The sequence below is a fragment of the Amphibalanus amphitrite genome, unplaced genomic scaffold (genome assembly GCF_019059575.1).
Source record: "Amphibalanus amphitrite isolate SeventyFive unplaced genomic scaffold, NRLGWU_Aamphi_draft 001667F_arrow, whole genome shotgun sequence".
Classification (NCBI taxonomy): Eukaryota; Metazoa; Arthropoda; class Thecostraca; order Balanomorpha; family Balanidae; genus Amphibalanus; species Amphibalanus amphitrite.
Window position 1 is genome coordinate 1 of NW_024883160.1, and position 22,672 is coordinate 22,672.

The 22,672-nt window shown below is 47.3% G+C and overlaps 2 long non-coding RNA genes across 4 annotated transcripts; both read left to right on the forward strand.

The window, feature by feature from the left end:
• The first annotated feature begins 356 nt into the window (after positions 1–356).
• LOC122374520 lies at positions 357–6,724 on the forward strand. 3 transcript variants are annotated; one of them, XR_006255238.1, is made up of 4 exons: positions 357–3,097; positions 3,237–4,414; positions 4,594–4,668; positions 4,971–6,723. It is a non-coding gene; the product is annotated as an uncharacterized LOC122374520 (long non-coding RNA). The 3 variants fall into 3 exon arrangements; XR_006255239.1 differs by having other exon boundaries at positions 5,305–6,722; XR_006255237.1 differs by having other exon boundaries at positions 3,237–4,668; positions 4,971–6,724.
• A 12,508-nt stretch (positions 6,725–19,232) lies between these two features.
• Positions 19,233–22,363, forward strand: LOC122374527. Its single transcript, XR_006255240.1, has 2 exons — positions 19,233–19,284; positions 21,523–22,363. It is a non-coding gene; the product is annotated as an uncharacterized LOC122374527 (long non-coding RNA).
• Positions 22,364–22,672: the final 309 nt, after the last annotated feature.

The window sequence follows — 22,672 nt, forward strand, 5'->3', positions numbered from 1 at the left end:
TGCAAAGCTTCTCTTAATTGATATTTTTTCATTATTCAAGCATACTATAACTAATACGTCTGAGTCTACATTCACTTTATCCACGAAAATGCTTCAAAATCGCGTTTTTCGTCGGTAAATAGCATTGTAACCTTGCGTCAGTTGACACACGCTTTCACTGCCGCATCCGGACTCTCAGTGCATATTTGTCTATGCATCATGAGCTTAAGTATTGTTTCCTTTTCGTTAGATCAAGCTTCAACTTCTAGCGCTTAATCGCTCATGCCAGCAAAGTTTGCGGACTGTTAAAGGTAAAAGAAAATATATTTCCTTCAACAGATGTCTATAAAATGAGGCTGCAAATGAGCGTTTTTTCTTCTGGCAATTATGGTACTATAGCACGTTGCTGATGGAAGGCGGTCAAGAAAAAGATTATTTGCAGTTGTGCCTCATCGTCACTTATTTGCCAAATGAAATTTTAATTGCTGCTGTTATCCCCGGCTATAGTGTCTACGGTGGCGAGCTTTCTCCGCGGACCTTCAACTTCAAGACCTTCTACTTCAAGACCTTCAACTTCTAAACAACTAAAGGGATATTCTCGTCATACTGCACTGTCCATGACGTGCATGTCGGGTCATCGACATGCATGTTCAATACCATTAGTGCACATGCTGCACCAGACTATATTTACGGACGTTGACTGTTTGCTTTAGGCACTGTTTCAAGCATTGTACGATGGCCGATAACAAAAGTATTTGTTAACGTTTTCAAGTTCCATTCGGAGTATCCGAAACTACGACGCAATGTTAGTCGGAACTAACGTATCTGGTTAATCATGTTATCGCATGATGTTCTTGCTCATTGGCAAACATTATTTCAGCAGTCGATACGTCCTCCAAACTTCAGTAACTGTTACTATATAGTCCCCGTTCGTCACAAACGACCGTTGACATTTTGTCAACCTCAAATTCGAATATATTAACCGTTTACACGCACGAGAATATCCCTTTATCCAAACTAGCAAGTGTGTCTACTGTTTTCTTACTAGTCAAACAAAAGTTTGTCACAGCATGTGCGCAGTTCACTTTACCTATGTGCATTCATACTAAAAGCCATTCGTCTACAAGCAAGTTATTTATTTGCGCTATTGACGTAAGCTTTCATGAAGGCCAAACCAATGCTGATTCGTCAATGCTGATTGTCAGCTTGAAAGTAAAGATGAGCAAAGTGGTTCAACTGAATCTTATGGTTGCAGTAGGGCATATTAGAAGTAAGTGACAAGTATGTGTCAGCAATTGTTTATGCTTCTTAACCCTAGATACTTTTGATTCAATCCTTTTGGTGATGACGTAATGTGGCAGAAAACAGTAGACACACTTCATCTCATCGGAAACCCTGAATGATTGGTATTTGTGAGCATGTGTGCCTGTGAGTGTGTAAGGGTGGATGTGGGTGTGTGGGTATGTATGTGCGTATGTGAGGGTGTGCGTGTCATCTTACACGTAATTTAGTGAATGAGTGAATTGGTACTAGTTTTCAAGTAAATACGTGCATGAGTGCGTGTAGTCAGTGGTGTATGGAACTAGCATTGTGCCTGCCTGCTGCCAACGAAATATGCAAGCCCACACAGAGAAAACAGTTTTATTGTGCAAAACTACATGCTGCTGGCAGGGTTTACATGCAAGTCACATATTGCAGGTCTACCATAAGCAGAGCGATGTGACATCTGATAAGTACCTAACTCACAGCAACACATACTCTGCATGTCCAGGGAAAGTGAGTTGTGCTCGGAACAGATTGGCCAGACAGTTTTGTCCTATCAAATTCAGAATTGTTTCATCCTCCTCACAGTTGCCATTAACATCATGAGCACACATTATTGCTAGATCTGAATGCCAGCTGCCTATTGCACCGCTGGCACGTAGTTTGAGACAAAGATGCCGCCAGTTTTCCACCTCGCTGCTGATACAATGCAATACTGCTACAAAATGTCCGTGTTCTGTGTTTTTAGTGTTGTATGTTTGTATATGAGTCTTGCGTCGTGTGAACATTACCTACATGAGTTAAAGTGTTCCCGCGAAAGTAGGTACTGAATTAGCTCAAGCCAGGATTGCGTTGCGGATATATTTGTAGGCCATACAATGTTTTATGGCGTCATTTACGACATTTCCTGTTTTTCTTGTCGTTGTATGCACGTGAGTTGTGCCGCATGTTGCGCTTGTAAATCATGTTCTCAATGTCATTTTCTTTTGGTACAATTGGTCACCACTACACATCACTCGCATACACTCGCCCAAGCAAGTCGGATATCAATCACTGTCCAGAAGTGCATGATGCATTCAACCACGCATAGAACACTGGCACACCAAGAACATGAACTCACGCAAAAACGAGAGGGCTATCACACGACTTCGCATTGGACACACCGCTATCACACACAACTACATCATCACAAGAAGCCCGAGACCGAAATGCAACACCTGCAACACTTTCATCACTGTCAAACATCTGCTACTCACATGCCCACAATACCAACACCACAGGACACACATACAAACATACTGCAGAGACGCCAACATCCCACTAACACTCACAACACTGCTCGGGGACTTACACCCCGAGCTAACAACACTACTCATCCACTAAAGACACAACACTGGGCTGATCAATGACCTGTAAATCTCCTCCCCTAGAGCCAAGGACAAAAAAGCCAAAAAAGCCAAAAAAAGAAGCAAAAAAGAAAAAACAATATTCAAAACAATGAGAATCAAAATAAAAGACCCCAGAATGGCAAAATGGCAAAAAAAAAACAAAAACAAAAAAAAAATAATAGAAGGGGCAATCCGGCTACCCGGGAGGAGATAGCTAGGAACCCAGTCCCACCCCTCAGCCCACCCTTACGAGCCAAGAAGACAACGGACACTTCAAGGCAACGGACGGACCAACAACGAAGACGGACGACAGAACCGGGCCCAAATACAGGACGCTGTGGTGGCCCGTAAGCTACAAATACCATACCATACCATACCAGTGCATCATGCATCAGAATAAGCTTCATTGAACACACTCGTCATCATGAACGGCATCTAGGAGTTTCATGAGTTTGGATCTGTGACCAGTAAGTGGAATGGGAGCATAATGGTACACGCTACCAAACCAGATATGCCTACACAACGTTAATATTTTTTTTTTGTAATGCAACAAGGGAACGAAAAGCGTGTTCAAAACTTTAACTCATTGTCCTTATGTGCCTGCAGGCTGATTTCGCAGTATCCAATGGCAACCGTGTATGACCAGGCGCCGCTTGGACGCCTTGTCCAGTCACGTCTTCTGGGACTGTGTGATGACTGCCTCTGCATTCTCAAGTGCCAGTTTCTGCCTCCGGCCCATTTCATTATCAAAGGATGCTGTTAGCTTAACGAACAGCTCTGCTCCAAGATTCCAAACGGTTTTACGGTACTGTATGCCTACAAAACGTTAATATTTTTTGGAGGCGGTAATACTCGGATGAACTGACCTTTATGGGTGGGTATTCAACGTTGAATAAAGTAGGCTTGTAGCCCTCTGCCTATTGACTTCTAAGGGTTTTAGTAATATTTATCGAATATCTCATCTGATATGCATTTTCACTCACAGTCGTCGAAATCGAAAAATCATAAGCTTAGAAATCCGCGGACTTGACATATTATATTTTATCGACGATTCGTTTCGACTTGCTGTCATGTCAGCTAATCATCCGTTGCTTCTCCTATTTTCACAGGTGCATTACCTGTCATCTTTACCGTCGATACCGTTGAAGATTTTACCGTCGATCACGGAGCACCCATTGCGCTGGCCGTTGCTGGCACTTTTTTATTTGTCACTAGCTATTAGTTATCTGCAGATATACATTAGCCACCTGTACACCCACTTACACTAGCTCTCATCATCTAGTTCTACGTATGTGTGTGTTTGTTTTAATTGTATTGCCAATGAATTCGGTAGACATGCTCCGCCCGCAAACATGTACCACATGATGCAGTCCACTGAATGTAGCAGTTAATCACTCGTAAAAAGCAGTCAGGTTTTCGTATAGTGTAGGTTTGCATCTATGTAAGCATGTGTTCACACTCATGAGCGATCGACACATGATATTGCATTTCCTGTTTAGTTACATTTTTAGCACTGGAACACGATGCTCATATACTGCGTTGTTATCTTTCTTTTTTTTTCGCCTGCTCCTTCCTCCAACTTGTGTCTTTGAGTATTTCAGTCACATGCTCAAACGTTCTTTAATGCTCTCGCCATCGGTTTACGCATGCGTTGAAAACCCTTGTGTTGACCAAATTGAACAATATGCGGACAATGGATCGACTTCTTGAAGCCTGTGGACGTGATACACGTTCTCCATCACCATCAAGAGATCAACATTTTCGAAGACACTTGCGTACGGCTGGTATGTATTCATATTTGAATGTCCATTGTCAACACGTTGCAGAATGCTTTACATTTTGTGTGATCATTTACTGTCCTCATTCCTATACACAATGCCAACATGTTTGTCATCGTCTTCATGTACCTATCTATTGGGATTGATGTTTGCGTTTACTGACAGACACTTGTCAACATTTTCAGTATAGTGTCCGGCGCAATGCTGAATGCGACCTGTTATCTGTTGGATCTACTCTGTGAGCCAGAACCCCAGTGCAAGTGAGTTGTTTGTTACACCAGTGCCGGAGCACTCTGTAATATGTGTAAGAGCCTGTGGCTTTGTTTGCTTGGCTAACTAAACGCATACCTACGGAAAATCATTCCAACGTTGCTTTGGTTTTCAGTGTTTTACTGTATTTTTAAAGCAATGTCTACACATATCAATCAAATATATCCCGCGCACCGACGGGGTGGGGGTGGGGGGCGGATTTCTAAATGCTTTAATATGGTCCATTCCATAACCATCTAACCGAATTGGCCCGGTATTATTTTTTTTCGCAAACCTTTTCCCTTGCTGGCAGTGGCACTGTTCGACTATAGCGCTGGACGTCGTCTACTTTTTGCTAGAAGCAAATGTTATCATCCGTCCATGAACTTCGGTCTGCTCACAACTATATTGCCTTGGCAAGTTCTTTGAGCACTTAATACTGGACTTGGGCTGCGAAAGCTAATGACAATTAGGGGAGCTTGATATTGCAATGGCTATGATGTGAAGGTCCAATATGGCGAACAGCTCGACTATTCACCATTGTCAACTGTCAACGCTTATGATAGCTAAATATCATTTTGCTTGGTGTACATTCACGTCTCGTTTCCTTGCTCGATTTGTACCTCACCGGTCTTCCGTCCCCACAGGCTTCGGCTGCAGCACAAGCCACATTCATCGGCCCAATCATCAGTTATTCATCCTGCAAGTTTTAAGTCACTTCGTTGTGACCCGGACATCGTCATCTTTCAACGACTTCAAATGACTATTTCATTCATCATCGTCGATCAGACTCATCATAATGCTATCTGCCATCTACGTTTGTGAATTGTGCAGGAAGTAAATATCAGGTTGTTATTAGCTGCGGGCTACTCAGTACCGACTGAACTACTGGCAGTAGTGTGCGAGCACCTAATACTTGTATTGTGATACCAAAGCTAAAACGGATGATAGCTTAGCGCATAGCGCCCTACCGCTTTCCACACACACATAAACAAAACTTGACTTATCAGCACCATGGCAGGATAAACAGGCAGTTTCGCTGTTTTTCACTGCTTTCATTGGCAGGTGTTACTGCTCATTCCCGTTTCATGTGATGTTAGAACAGCCCTTCACCATAGTCCTGTTTTCTCCTTTGCCGTTTTCCATAGACATCAGATTCGACATGCACTCCAACGATCGGTCAGGCGCATCACCATCAATCCGGTCGCCTGTTCGTTATCACCGTCAGTCTTCGACATCTGTCAACACACTTATCCACATTATCGCCTTACTTTTGATCTTATCAATATGCAAGAATGAGTGCAAAATGCATTCCAATATTGCATCAGTTGATGTTGTATCGCAATGACACCGCGTCCTCACCTCACATCTGTTGTGCATACTTGTTCACGAATGCCAGTTGTTATACGCAGATTCGCATGGTGAAGTTTTACTCCGTTGACGTTTTCTTTCCATTCTTGTAGTCGATCAAGAGGGATTACAGTTGCACATGCGGCCTTACACATGCGTCCTTACATGTTAGCTGATTGATATGTTGGACACATTGGTTCCTGTGACTCCAAGTAGTTCTGCATTGGTATTGCTTCACTTTATATGTTCTACCCAAAGATCGTTTCTAGTTTTGTCTTAGCTTGCAGCTGTATGCCATGAACATACAGGGTACTGCGCATCTTTATCGTGACATTTCTGTAGTTTCGTCGCTTTCGCGGATGATTAGGACCATGAGCTCAGTTGCAGATGCGTCCAGCAGCCACCGACATTTATACACTTTAAATTCCTAGTTTAGGTTCTTATCCACATACCAACATGATTTGAACATTTCACACGTTTAGTGATGAAATGAACAGGTATCATCTACTACATTATATTTTCATGTAAAACACACACCAGTCTGTGAAAAAGAAAACCATTAGGAGCAACAATCATGCCTTAGACAGTATAGTTGCCATAGATATTACGTTGTGCAGCGGGCAGGCCGGTGCACGAAATGGCGAGTGTGAATGCAGGAATGCGTGTGAAAACTGCCTAGGTGTGGAGTGGCTGGTTTGTCTTCCGTTACATCGTAACGGGCTCTTGACGTAGTCTTTTTTAGTAACACCAATCATCTTTCGAACTTGAATTAACGTAATTGAAAGTTGGCTATCACATTTGGAGCCAACTTATTTGCTAATTGCGTCAAGGGCGGGCAGCGCGGTGCGTGGATGCCTTTTGGTAAAGCTCACGTCCTAATATACTATCCTGCCCTTACCAAGCGTGCATCCATGTTTCCTCCATCCGGCTCCTCGTGCCGCTGCCTGGAATATTAGCCTACGGCTAATATACCAAGAGATGGAAAACTTTTCGTTGGTATGGAATATCGATGCCTCGTTGTTCACCTGGTGATGTTCAAAACAACTGTCCCGTGTGTCAGGTAGGTCTTACTTACTCACTTTCCGCTTCATCTTTTTTTTCGGCCACGTCCAGCGTCGCAGAAATCTATTTACCGTGATGCACAGTACACGAATTTATCGAGAACATTATGAACAATGGCTTATTACTAGTGTCAGAGCGCCGAGAGACGCGAGTAATGACGTCACCGATGACTGTGACGCCAGCAAAAGGTGATTAAATACAAAATAATACAATCCGTTTTCGACTGCTGTGACGGCTGCTGTGACGTTTGCTCTGTGACGCCATTTTCAGGCTGGTGGAGTACATAAATCGGAAACCATAGATAGACGCACGAGACACATTACTTACATTACAGGCTTTCCAGGTGTGTAGTGTATGCACATGGAGACATATGGAGACACATGGAGACCTTGCATACCTGAGGGGAGGTTTTTAATGATGAATACCACTCATGATGAATACTCGCCACTCAGAGCCCGAGTCTGAGCTTGGCTAAAAATCGCCCATGGAAAAATTCGCCCATCGCAAGCCCGCCGCGATGCGGTGGTTTTGTTTTTGCGTCGTTTTCGGTATAAGGTTTATTTTCGGTTGGCGGCGGCCGGGCGCTTTTTTGCGGTTTTTGCGTTTGACGGCGGGCGGCCGTTTTTGCGGCGTTTTACGGTTGGCGGCGGGCGCGCGTGCGATGCGGGCGGTTTTGCGGCGGCGATGTTTGGCGGTGGGCGGGCGGGCGGTGCTTTTTTGTTTTTTGTTTTGCGGTGCCAATTTTTTGCGTTTGCGTTTTTTGCGTTTTTTGCGGTGTTTTTGTTTGGCGGCGGGCGGCCGTTTTTTGCGGCGTTTTGCGGTTGGCGGCGGGCGGGCGTGCGTTGCGGGCGTTTTTTTGCGGCGGTGTTTGCGTTTTTTGCGTTTTTTGTGTTTGGCGGCGGGCGGGCGGGCGATGCGGGTGTTTTGCGGTGTTTGCGTTTGGCGGCGGGCGGCCGTTTTAGCGGCGGTTTGCGGCGGGCGGCCGTTTTTTGCGGCGTTTTGTAGTTTGCGGCGGGCGGCCGTTTTTTGCGGGGTTTTGCGGTCGCTGGCGGCCGGGCGTTATTTGCGGTGTTGCGGTTTTAGGCGGGCGGCCGCGTTTTGCGGCGTTTTGCCTTTGGCGGCGGGCGATGCGGGCGATTTTTTGTGGCGGTGGTATTTGCGTTTTTTGCGGTGTTTGCGTTTTGCGGCTTTTTTGCGTTTTTTTCTGCGGTTTTGTGCCTGCGGGCGATTGTTTTTTTGCGGCTTTTGCGTTGCGTTTTGAGCGTGCGTTTTGCGAGTTTTGCGGTTTTGCGTTTTGCGGCGGGCGGTACAGAGGTGCTTGCTCAAACAACCTGCGGTCCCGCGATGCGGAGCCCGGCATCGCAGATGCTGGTAATCTAGCCTGGGTGGATATTTTGCTGTGCTAAAAGCACGGACTCCGCTACGCCCCAGTACGGCGGCTGGGGCGCCTCCCCTGGAGGAAAACGGCGCCGGGGAGTAACCGCAGGTTGTTTGAAAAGACAAACACTATTCGTTAGAATTGTGTTTTTCTATTGAAAAACAACCGGAGCGGTCCTTCTCCGGGCTATGTTTTGCATGTCTGGCCGCGAATTGGGGCAACTTGGGTCAGGCCTAAACTTGTGGCTCGATTTTCTTAAAAATTTCAGTGTATGGGCTCCCGCAGGCGATCTACCTGTTGGCACCGGTCGCTACTCGCTTAAAACCTCGTGGCACGTGGCACGTGCGATTCCATTTTCCCCATGTTAAGTCAACGGGGTTTTGGACACTTTTTGCGCGATCGGGAATAGCGGAAAAACGAGCCAAGGAAGAGGTGGTTTTCTTCCCAGCATTTTATGGCAAACACGTTTGGGTACACGCTGGTGTGCGCCGTATACCCCTCAGAACTTCGTAACGTGTCTTTGCACGAGGTCAAAGTTGAACTTTTTTCGCTCCCCATGTTAAGTCAATGGGCGTTTTTGCAGAGACTTTTTCATTCGCTCATTGTACAAAATTATATGATACGATTTTGTTTAAACTTTCAGGACTTGTTGAGAAAAGACCATAGAACATATTGTTATGCTTCTTTAAGCTGTGCAAATTCGTTTGTTCTTTTTAGGCTCGTTTAAAAATGAAAAATTTTAACATGGAAAGTGAATGGGAGCGTCTTTGCTGCTTAATAACTTTTTACAGTTGAGATATATTTAAGTGAAAAGTTGATAGGTTATACAACTTTTGATGCTCTTTCCAATGATATATACAACTTTATTGCACGTGGTGCCGTTTTTGAGAAATATAGTAAAAAAGCACGACATTACCGAGATTTGAGCTCAGACCTATATCGTTACGGTGTCAGGCGGACACGAGGACAGGTGGCGCCGCCGCCGCCCGCATAGCGGCGGGAATGTGAACTAACCTGTTTACCAGAGGGGTGTTCACGGGCACCGCACACTGCTGCGTGCGCTGTGTGCGGTGCGTCCAGCAGGCGTGGGGGTAGGGGATGGGTAGGCGGTTCTGACGTCACGGCTGCGTGCGGTGGACGGTCCGCTGTGGCCAGTCCCGACGGCCACAGCGATCGCTGTGTGCGGTGACGGAAGGCTGACGTAGGGACGCAGTGGGCGGAGCTTGGAGGCTGTGTGCGGTCCGACCGCACACAGGGCCCGTGAACAGCCCTCTGATCTATGGTATGGTACACTCGGGGGCAGATTGATGTTCCACGACTCCCTACCCATCGAGCTCCCATGGCTCAGCACTGGCTGCTGCCAGTGGCAGCACTGGCAGCACTGGCACTGGCATGCAGTGCTGAGCAGTGCCGAGGGCAGGCAACACTGACAGCAGCCAGTGCTGAGCCATGGGATCGCCCGATGGGTAGGGAGTGGTGGAACATCATTCTGCCCCCGAGTGTACCATCGGGGGACCGGCCGCCGTCGGCACCATTTCGGGACTTTGCATCGCAATAAAAGGCTTATTTACAATTGAAAATGGACTAGCGAGAGTCGTTATGGAATCAGAATTTGATGCTCTACAAAACTAGGCTATTTTCATTGTGATGGCATCACAGACTACACCGCTAAACCCAATAAAGCAGATATATGTCGCGTCATCGATGATTACATATAATGTTTCTTTGATATATATGTAGTCGGGTCTTTCAGCTGCGTCCCTCCCCTCCCTCGCCGCGCCGGCGGGTCGGCCATCCGCGGCTTGCCGCCCGCCGGCTGCTGGCCGGTCAGCTGGCCGGTCAGCTGGTCGCCCGCGGCTGTCGGTGCAGTGCGGGATGCCTACTTGCGGGGGGGCCGTCGTGGCGGCGGCCCGGGTGGACTGGGCGAGCAGTGAGTTGGGGAGCGCTGCGCTGTCGGTGCTCTAGTTTGTATTGCGTTCGCATGATACGGCTTGAGCCAATACAGAGTGAACTGATTGAGCTGAGCAAGTCTTTATATACATTGAAAAGTAAAGCACTTTTTACTGCATCTACGGTGAGATGCTAGATAAAATTTATGGCGTACCTAATGGTACCGATTACTTAACAATTAAGTGAATCATTTCGTCGCTAAACTCTCGTAAATTCGTATGTCCGCCTCACTATGGAGTTTGGACCGTAACGTATGGCCTTTGCTCAGACAGTATACGAAGTAGTGGCAGGTGACGGGGATACCTCCCATAGAAGGATGCGACACGATTTTACTGCTAAATAGCGGCCGGCCGCCGTGGCGACGTTTTTGTACGACTTATATCTCGGCAACCACTGGGCTGATACACGTGCGGTTTTTTGTGTGGGGTAGCTTTTTCCCTTCTTTCACATAGTGTGCTACTCTCGATGCATATGGGTGACCCCTAACGCACGTTCCACGTGCAAAGCCAAGAGGTGCCTGTTTTGTAATAAGCGCAATAGCTCGCGGTAATTACTGGGCCGATTGCGCTAAAACTTGGCATGGAGGTAGACACTTTCCAGGCGATGCATTTCCATGTGTCTTGGTAGGGGTGCAACTGCACGTGCGCACGTGCAGGGTGACGCTTCCAGATCTCGAGAACGGCTGGACCGATTGTGTTCAAATTTGGCATAACGCTTGATACCGATCAGTAGGTTGCAGTCATTTAGTATGTATTTCCATGTGCCACGATTGGGGTGCAACTGCACGTGCGCACGTGCAGGGTGACGCTTCCAGATCTCGAGAACGGCCGGGCCGATTGAGTTCAAATTTGGTACACCGCTAGAGACCGATTAGTAGGGTGCCGACTGCCGTGCGCAAGTCAGTTTGGACCCATCTTGCACGTGCGCACGTGCAGGGTGACGCTTCCAGATCTCAAGAACGGCTGGACCGATTGCACTCAAATTCGGCAAACATCTAGAGATCGATCAGTAGGGTGCCGTGCACAAGTCAGTTAGTATGTATTTCCATGTGTCACGGTTGAGATGCAACTGCACGTGCGCACGTGGAGGGGTCGTTTCAAGATCTTGAAAACGGCTGGGCCGATTGAGCTCGAATTTGGTACACCGCTAGAGACCGGCGAATAGGGTCCCATGCACAATGCAATTGGACACAGCTTGCACGTGCGCACGTGCAGGGTGACGCTTCCAGATCTCGAAAATGGCCGAGCCGATTACACTCAAATTTGGCACACCGCTATAGATCAGCGAGTAGGGTGCCGTGCACGTCAGTTTGTAGCACACCGACTCCGGTCTGCACGTGCAAGGCTCATCCTCTCGTTTGGCGGCGGGCGTTTTTGCTGCGTTTACAAAGGTGCTTGCTCAAACAACCTGCGGTCCCGCGATGCGGAGCCCAGCATCGCAGATGCTGGTAACCGCAGGTTGTTTGAAAAGACAAACACTATTCGTTAGAATTGTGTTTTTCTATTGAAAAACAACCGGAGCGGTCCGTCTCCGGGCTATGTTTTGCAAGTCTGGCCGCGAATTGGGGCAACTTGACCGGGGCCTAAACGTGCATTGCGATTTTCGTAAAAATTTCAGGGTATGGGCTCCCGGGGGCGATCTACCTGATGGCTTCGGTCGCTACTCGCTTAAAACCTCGTGGCACGTGGCACGTGCGATTCCATTTTCCCCATGTTAAGTCAATGGGGTTTTGGACACTTTTTGCGCGATCGCGAATAGCGGGAAAACGAGCCAAGGAAGAGGTGGTTTTCTTCCCAGCATTTTATGGCAAACACGTTTGGGTACACGCTAGTGTGCGCCGTATACCCCTCAGAACTTCGTAACGTGACTTTGCACGAGGTCAAAGTTGAACTTTTTTCGCTCCCCATGTTAAGTCAATGGGCATTTTTGCAGAGACTTTTTCATTCGCTCATTGTACAAAATTATATGATACGATTTTGTTTAAACTTCCAGGACTTGTTGAGAAAAGACCATAGAACATGTTGTTATGCTTCTTTAAGCTGTGCAAATTCGTTTGTTCTTTTTAGGCTCGTTTAAAAATGAAAAATTTTAACATGGAAAGTCAATGGGAGCGTCTTTGCTGCTTAATAACTTTTTACAGTTGAGATATATTTATGTGAAAAGTTGATAGGTTATACAACTTTTGATGCTCTTTCCAATGATATATACAACTTTATTGCACGTGGTGCCGTTTTTGAGAAATATAGTAAAAAAGCACGACATTACCGAGATTTGAGCTCAGACCTATATCGTTACGGTGTCAGGCGGACACGAGGACAGGTGGCGCCGCCGCCGCCCGCATAGCGGCGGGAATGTGAACTAACCTGTTTACCATCTATGGTATGGTACCATCGGGGGACCGGCCGCCGTCGGCACCATTTCGGGACTTTGCATCGCAATAAAAGGCTTATTTACAATTGAAAATGGACTAGCGAGAGTCGTTATGGAATCAGAATTTGATGCTCTACAAAACTAGGCTATTTTCATTGTGATGGCATCACAGACTACACCGCTAAACCCAATAAAGCAGATTTATGTCGCGTCATCGATGATTACATATAATGTATCATTCTTTGATATATATGTAGTCGGGTCTTTCAGCTGCGTCCCTCCCCTCCCTCGCCGCGCCGGCGGGTCGGCCATCCGTGGCTTGCCGCCCGCCGGCTGCTGGCCGGTCAGCTGGCCGGTCAGCTGGTCGCCCGCGGCTGTCGGTGCAGTGCGGGATGCCTACTTGCGGGGGGGGGCCGTCGTGGCGGCGGCCCGGGTGGACTGGGCGAGCAGTGAGTTGGGGAGCGCTGCGCTGTCGGTGCTCTAGTTTGTATTGCGTTCGCATGATACGGCTTGAGCCAATACAGAGTGAACTGATTGAGCTGAGCAAGTCTTTACATACATTGAAAAGTAAAGCACTTTTTACTGCATCTACGGTGAGATGCTAGATAAAATTTATGGTCTACCTAATGGTACCCATTACTTAACAATTAAGTGAATCATTTCGTCGCTAAACTCTCGTAAATTCGTATGTCCGCCTCACTATGGAGTTTGGACCGTAACGTATGGCCTTTGCTCAGACAGTATACGAACAGGTGACGGGGATACCTCTAATAGAAGGATGCGACACGATTTTACTGCTAAATAGCGGCCGGCCGCCGTGGGGACGTTTTTGTACGACTTATATCTCGGCAACCACTGGGCTGATACACGTGCGGTTTTTTTGTGTGGGGTAGCTTTTTCCCTTCTTTCACATAGTGTGCTACTCTCGATGCATATGGGTGACCCCTAACGCACGTTCCACGTGCAAAGCCAAGAGGTGCCTGTTTTGTAATAAGCGCAATAGCTCGCGGTAATTACTGGGCCGATTGCGCTAAAACTTGGCATGGAGGTAGACACTTTCCAGGCGATGCATTTCCATGTGTCTTGGTAGGGGTGCAACTGCACGTGCGCACGTGCAGGGTGACGCTTCCAGATCTCGAGAACGGCTGGACCGATTGTGTTCAAATTTGGCATAACGCTTGATACCGATCAGTAGGTTGCAGTCATTTAGTATGTATTTCCATGTGCCACGATTGGGGTGCAACTGCACGTGCGCACGTGCAGGGTGACGCTTCCAGATCTCGAGAACGGCCGGGCCGATTGAGTTCAAATTTGGTACACCGCTAGAGACCGATTAGTAGGGTGCCGTGCGCAAGTCAGTTTGGACCCATCTTGCACGTGCGCACGTGCAGGGTGACGCTTCCAGATTTCAAGAACGGCTGGACCGATTGCACTCAAATTCGGCAAACATCTAGAGATCGATCAGTAGGGTGCCGTGCACAAGTCAGTTAGTATGTATTTCCATGTGTCACGGTTGAGATGCAACTGCACGTGCGCACGTGGAGGGGTCGTTTCAAGATCTTGAAAACGGCTGGGCCGATTGAGCTCGAATTTGGTACACCGCTAGGGACCGGCGAATAGGGTCCCATGCACAATGCAATTGGACACAGCTTGCACGTGCGCACGTGCAGGGTGACGCTTCCAGATCTCGAAAATGGCCGAGCCGATTACACTCAAATTTGGCACACCGCTATAGATCAGCGAGTAGGGTGCCGTGCACGTCAGTTTGTAACACACCGACTCCGGTCTGCACGTGCAAGGCTCATCCTCTCGTTTGGCGGCGGGCGTTTTTGCTGCGTTTACAAAGGTGCTTGCTCAAACAACCTGCGGTCCCGCGATGCGGAGCCCAGCATCGCAGATGCTGGGTATATAATACTTCAATGTTAAGTCTGCATGAAGTCTGAAGTCTAGCCACTCTTAATCCTAGGTTGTCGTGACGTTAATCTAGCCTGGGTGGATATTTTGCTGTGCTAAAAGCACGGACTCCGCTACGCCCCAGTACGGCGGCTGGGGCGCCTCCCCTGGAGGAAAACGGCGCCGGGGAGTAACCGCAGGTTGTTTGAAAAGACAAACACTATTCGTTAGAATTGTGTTTTTCTATTGAAAAACAACCGGAGCGGTCCGTCTCCGGGCTATGTTTTGCAAGTCTGGCCGCGAATTGGGGCAACTTGACCGGGGCCTAAACGTGCATTGCGATTTTCGTAAAAATTTCAGGGTATGGGCTCCCGGGGGCGATCTACCTGATGGCTTCGGTCGCTACTCGCTTAAAACCTCGTGGCACGTGGCACGTGCGATTCCATTTTCCCCATGTTAAGTCAATGGGGTTTTGGACACTTTTTGCGCGATCGCGAATAGCGGGAAAACGAGCCAAGGAAGAGGTGGTTTTCTTCCCAGCATTTTATGGCAAACACGTTTGGGTACACGCTAGTGTGCGCCGTATACCCCTCAGAACTTCGTAACGTGACTTTGCACGAGGTCAAAGTTGAACTTTTTTCGCTCCCCATGTTAAGTCAATGGGCATTTTTGCAGAGACTTTTTCATTCGCTCATTGTACAAAATTATATGATACGATTTTGTTTAAACTTCCAGGACTTGTTGAGAAAAGACCATAGAACATGTTGTTATGCTTCTTTAAGCTGTGCAAATTCGTTTGTTCTTTTTAGGCTCGTTTAAAAATGAAAAATTTTAACATGGAAAGTCAATGGGAGCGTCTTTGCTGCTTAATAACTTTTTACAGTTGAGATATATTTATGTGAAAAGTTGATAGGTTATACAACTTTTGATGCTCTTTCCAATGATATATACAACTTTATTGCACGTGGTGCCGTTTTTGAGAAATATAGTAAAAAAGCACGACATTACCGAGATTTGAGCTCAGACCTATATCGTTACGGTGTCAGGCGGACACGAGGACAGGTGGCGCCGCCGCCGCCCGCATAGCGGCGGGAATGTGAACTAACCTGTTTACCATCTATGGTATGGTACCATCGGGGGACCGGCCGCCGTCGGCACCATTTCGGGACTTTGCATCGCAATAAAAGGCTTATTTACAATTGAAAATGGACTAGCGAGAGTCGTTATGGAATCAGAATTTGATGCTCTACAAAACTAGGCTATTTTCATTGTGATGGCATCACAGACTACACCGCTAAACCCAATAAAGCAGATTTATGTCGCGTCATCGATGATTACATATAATGTATCATTCTTTGATATATATGTAGTCGGGTCTTTCAGCTGCGTCCCTCCCCTCCCTCGCCGCGCCGGCGGGTCGGCCATCCGTGGCTTGCCGCCCGCCGGCTGCTGGCCGGTCAGCTGGCCGGTCAGCTGGTCGCCCGCGGCTGTCGGTGCAGTGCGGGATGCCTACTTGCGGGGGGGGGGGCCGTCGTGGCGGCGGCCCGGGTGGACTGGGCGAGCAGTGAGTTGGGGAGCGCTGCGCTGTCGGTGCTCTAGTTTGTATTGCGTTCGCATGATACGGCTTGAGCCAATACAGAGTGAACTGATTGAGCTGAGCAAGTCTTTACATACATTGAAAAGTAAAGCACTTTTTACTGCATCTACGGTGAGATGCTAGATAAAATTTATGGTCTACCTAATGGTACCCATTACTTAACAATTAAGTGAATCATTTCGTCGCTAAACTCTCGTAAATTCGTATGTCCGCCTCACTATGGAGTTTGGACCGTAACGTATGGCCTTTGCTCAGACAGTATACGAACAGGTGACGGGGATACCTCTAATAGAAGGATGCGACACGATTTTACTGCTAAATAGCGGCCGGCCGCCGTGGGGACGTTTTTGTACGACTTATATCTCGGCAACCACTGGGCTGATACACGTGCGGTTTTTTTGTGTGGGGTAGCTTTTTCCCTTCTTTCACATAGTGTGCTACTCTCGATGCATATGGGTGACCCCTAACGCACGTTCCACGTGCAAAGCCAAGAGGTGCCTGTTTTGTAATAAGCGCAATAGCTCGCGGTAATTACTGGGCCGATTGCGCTAAAACTTGGCATGGAGGTAGACACTTTCCAGGCGATGCATTTCCATGTGTCTTGGTAGGGGTGCAACTGCACGTGCGCACGTGCAGGGTGACGCTTCCAGATCTCGAGAACGGCTGGACCGATTGTGTTCAAATTTGGCATAACGCTTGATACCGATCAGTAGGTTGCAGTCATTTAGTATGTATTTCCATGTGCCACGATTGGGGTGCAACTGCACGTGCGCACGTGCAGGGTGACGCTTCCAGATCTCGAGAACGGCCGGGCCGATTGAGTTCAAATTTGGTACACCGCTAGAGACCGATTAGTAGGGTGCCGTGCGCAAGTCAGTTTGGACCCATCTTGCACGTGCGCACGTGCAGGGTGACGCTTCCAGATTTCAAGAACGGCTGGACCGATTGCACTCAAATTCGGCAAACATCTAGAGATCGATCAGTAGGGTGCCGTGCACAAGTCAGTTAGTATGTATTTCCATGTGTCACGGTTGAGATGCAACTGCACGTGCGCACGTGGAGGGGTCGTTTCAAGATCTTGAAAACGGCTGGGCCGATTGAGCTCGAATTTGGTACACCGCTAGGGACCGGCGAATAGGGTCCCATGCACAATGCAATTGGACACAGCTTGCACGTGCGCACGTGCAGGGTGACGCTTCCAGATCTCGAAAATGGCCGAGCCGATTACACTCAAATTTGGCACACCGCTATAGATCAGCGAGTAGGGTGCCGTGCACGTCAGTTTGTAACACACCGACTCCGGTCTGCACGTGCAAGGCTCATCCTCTCGTTTGGCGGCGGGCGTTTTTGCTGCGTTTACAAAGGTGCTTGCTCAAACAACCTGCGGTCCCGCGATGCGGAGCCCAGCATCGCAGATGCTGGGTATATATGTAGTCGGGTCTTTCAGCTGCGTTCCTCCCCTCCCTCGCCGCGCCGGCGGGTCGGCCATCCGCGCCCTGCCGCCCGCCGGCTGCTGGCCGGTCAGCTGGCCGGTCAGCTGGTCGCCCGCGGCTGTCGGTGCAGTGCGGGATGCCTACTTGCGGGGGGGGGGGGGCCGTCGTGGCGGCGGCCCGGGTGGACTGGGCGAGCAGTGAGTTGGGGAGCGCTGCGCTGTCGGTGCTCTAGTTTGTATTGCGTTCGCATGATACGGCTTGAGCCAATACAGAGTGAACTGATTGAGCTGAGCAAGTCTTTACATACATTGAAAAGTAAAGCACTTTTTACTGCATCTACGGTGAGATGCTAGATAAAATTTATGGTCTACCTAATGGTACCCATTACTTAACAATTAAGTGAATCATTTCGTCGCTAAACTCTCGTAAATTCGTATGTCCGCCTCACTATGGAGTTTGGACCGTAACGTATGGCCTTTGCTCAGACAGTAACCGCAGGTTGTTTGAAAAGACAAACACTATTCGTTAGAATTGTGTTTTTCTATTGAAAAACAACCGGAGCGGTCCTTCTCCGGGCTATGTTTTGCATGTCTGGCCGCGAATTGGGGCAACTTGGGTCAGGCCTAAACTTGTGGCTCGATTTTCTTAAAAATTTCAGTGTATGGGCTCCCGCAGGCGATCTACCTGTTGGCACCGGTCGCTACTCGCTTAAAACCTCGTGGCACGTGGCACGTGCGATTCCATTTTCCCCATGTTAAGTCAACGGGGTTTTGGACACTTTTTGCGCGATCGGGAATAGCGGAAAAACGAGCCAAGGAAGAGGTGGTTTTCTTCCCAGCATTTTATGGCAAACACGTTTGGGTACACGCTGGTGTGCGCCGTATACCCCTCAGAACTTCGTAACGTGTCTTTGCACGAGGTCAAAGTTGAATTTTTTTCGCTCCCCATGTTAAGTCAATGGGCGTTTTTGCAGAGACTTTTTCATTCGCTCATTGTACAAAATTATATGATACGATTTTGTTTAAACTTTCAGGACTTGTTGAGAAAAGACCATAGAACATGGTGTTATGCTTCGTTAAGCTGTCAGAATTCGTTTGCTCTTTTGAAGCTCGTTTAAAAATGAAAAATTTTAACTTTGAAAGTCAATGGGAGCGTCTTTGATGCTTAATAACTTTTTACGTTTAAGATATGTTTAAGTCAAAAGTTGATATTTTATACAACTTTTGATGCTCTTTCCAATGATATATAGAACGTTATTGCACGTTGTTCCGTTTTCCTGGTGTTGTCCATCTGAACTTGTCAGTCACGTGACCCATTTGACCTTCGGATCCAATTCTGGTAGTCAATTCTGGCGCTTTTGTTACCATAGCGAAATATGTAACGCCGTGTTCACAGTTTACTGACGACGAAGGTCCTGCTTAATCTGGCAAATAGCGTTCGAGAACTGCGGCCAAGCCCCGCTGATCTTGAACGTGATTGGTCGGTGGGCGTAAAGAATCTCCGTCGTCAGGGAGACTGCGAACACGGGGTAAACCAAGGAGTAAACAATCTGTGCGTGGAATGGGGAGTGGTGAATGTGGAACGGCGATGATAGGTGCTGATGTCGTCGATTTTTATTTATACTGTTATCCTTATTATACATTCTGATCATTTTTTATGTTCAGGAGTTTTCTCTGTTGATTTAACATCAAAAACGGTGTGTTTAACTGTTATTGCCAAGTGCCATATTGATATTGAAATTGGGGTACAATTCAACATTCTGATTCACTGGTTTTCTATGGCCTGTTGTGTATCATATTATTGGTAATGTGAATATAGGTACTCCAAACGGCAAACACTGCTATTTTCTGGTATATATTAATGTTTGACCTGATTTTATATTATTGGTAATGTGAATATAGGTACTCCAAACACTGCTATTTTCGGGTATATATTAATGTTTGACCTGATTTTACTTCACTTCACCTTATATTTTTTGCAGGAACAGTTATCACAGCATTATTGTGCAAAAATAAGGGTGGTGTATCACAGCATATCACAGCACTCTGCCAGCCGCTTTTGGCTTCCATAGAGACATCAACAAGCCTATACCTCCAACACTACCGGAGGTTGACGCTAGCTCACGCGGAATGCGCTGGCAGCGGCTGGCAGCGCGCCCATGAAACACAGCCAGGGGTTTCTTCTGTAAAGTCATTGTTGTCTAGGTACATGGGCCTTTACCAATTGTTAACAGCTATAAAAATTGGAATTAAAAATGTTCAGGTATTATGAGCATCAGCTAAACAGGGAAGAGGATTCGGCTTCAGCCCATCTTGCAACGCCTCAATGAAATTTAACGAGAAACTTAAATTGAGGGAGCAGCTACTCAACTGTGGTAAAGCCCATAAATCCTTGTGGATTTACCTACATACCTGAGGTAAATCCACAAGGCACCTTGAGTTCAAAATATGAAGTGACAACAAGCGAAATATAGCAGAAATTGGGACTTAAAGGAGCTTAGAAATAATCTGCTTAGTTCATTTGAAATGTATTGTTACCCACTTTCTAACCATGCATATTTTTGTGTCTTGTGAGGTCTCATATAGCAATAAAAATAGAAAAGTTATACAAGAGCAGTGACATGCATAGTTTGCTTGTGTTGTCACAACTTTGTACAATATTTCCAGCTTTATAATATGCAGTTATCAGTCACATTGGGCATCACACATGTATTTTTTTTTCTGCAGGAGGGAAGACACAGGAGGGAACTAGTGACTCATGTTTTTGCTTCTATCGCTTCACCCCTGGGGAATCAGTTCCTGCACCCCTTGAATATAATGGTCACCAAGGGGTGCTGTCCTGACACGTTCACTTTCTGTTGAGAAGGTTAGAACAAACACCATGTGTGTCATTTAGTTGCATATATAATACTTCAATGTTAAGTCTGCATGAAGTCTGAAGTCTAGCCACTCTTAATCCTAGGTTGTCGTGACGTTAATCTAGCCTGGGTGGATATTTTGCTGTGCTAAAAGCACGGACTCCGCTACGCCCCAGTACGGCGGCTGGGGCGCCTCCCCTGGAGGAAAACGGCGCCGGGGAGGGGGACGGACACTGTTACACTTGCGGTTTTTTGTGTGGGGTAGCGTATACTCTTCTTACAAGTATTTACTATGGACAATGCTTGCGGGTGACCTCCACTGCACGTGACACGTGTAAAACGGAGAGGTGTCACTTTTGTTACGGAGCGAGCGAAGCGAGCGAAGTCTTTCCTTAGATTAACGGAAATTTCTGAGTATGAGCGGCCGGCCGGCCGGCCGGCCGGCCGTGCGGACGCTTTTGCGAGGCTTATAGGCGGCGTGATGCCCCAAAACGGATATTGCGGCGCCGTCGATTGACGCACGAGGGTGAAATTTTCACGACTCGTGGGTCATGTAATTCAACAGGTCGTATTAGCTTTTGGGCACGATTCGGCCGGGGGTGCGCCCGTGGCGCGTGCTCATGTGCGCCATAGGGTTAACATTAAAAACGGCAAAAACAGGCTATTGCTCCAGATGGTCCGACCACTACAACCCCATATGATGCACTCTTGGCTGCATCCCCACCCCACCCTTTCCCCTTACAGTATGAAGTATGAAAAACAGTGATTTTTTACTGGAGCTGCAAAGTGTGCCTTTGAACCACCTTATGATTTACTAGTATCTAATGTATTTGTCCATCAGGATCAGTTATCTAATGGCAGTAGACTGTTGTCTTCACATACTTCATATCTATTTTGGCTACTGCATTGTGTTCTGTAAAAAAAAAATATGGAAAACGTTTTGGATGTAGTTTTTAGTAGAATGCTTCTTTACAGATCCCGAAAGAAGATAACTGCTTGTTTTCTTCACCGCCACCAGTCTACCTGCTCTCTGCACACTCGGCAGAGCGCGGCAGGGCACCCCACGGAGCTGCACTAGTCACATCCGGGCCCCACGCCGGTCGACGGCCGATGCGATGGAGGCACTACTCCGAGGCACTACTGGGAGGCCTGCGGCGCGGACGACGGATGCGGCAGTTGGTCAAGACACGGCAGCCTACTCGAGGTGCTTCTCGCCTGGAGGACGCAGGCGAATCGCGTTATCCTAGCTGTGCCTCGTCATGGTGCGATGAGCCTTAATAGACTAATGCATATTCTTCCTTTGGTTGTAATTCATTTGCTGCTGCCCGCTGGGCTAAGGAGTAACTCTGTGCGCCTACTTTGTGCAGACGCTCGTCCAGTGCCGCCCTTCGTTTGCCGCACATATCTTTATTTATTCTTTGTTACAATTCCGTCTTTGGTCATTTTTTTTTTACCATGGGGGCACTTGAAAGTTTTGTTTTTAAATCTGTGGACATTGAACCTGGAATCGGTTTTTTGTCGGATTTCGGTTTTGTTTTTGCACTGTGGAAATATCTCGTTCAATATTTTTTTAAGATAGGGCGTGTTAAAACTTTTAGTCTCATTACTCCTCTGTGCATTCTAAAGTACTATAATGTGCATCTCAAGTGTTTGGTGCTGTACTGTTATTATTTATGGTTAATCCAGTGCTGATTTATGGTTAATCCAGTTTTTATTCGATTGAATCGTTGTGTGTAATGTGCATGACATCCGCGTACCGCCTGTAGCAGTGTTATATATTTTCATTTATGCTGGAAAATAATAACTTTCTTGTTCATTGGCTTTATTCGATGACAGAGACGTGCCAGATGACTGGGGCTGCGACTTGACTTGGTAGTTGTTAACGGTGCAAACTTCAACCATCAAGCATGATGTGGAAACGTCACATTCCGTTATCAAATCTTCGTACCGTAAATACTGAATAAGATCAATACTAGGCTGGAGCTTGCTAGAAAAACCGTGCACTGACAACGGCGAGTGGTGGACCTGAGTAGCGGCCGGGAGGCAGGGAAGTCAGCCAATTGTCAGATGTCTATTTCTTCACACATCTTTATTCTTTACTTTACACCGTCATAGACGTAATGCA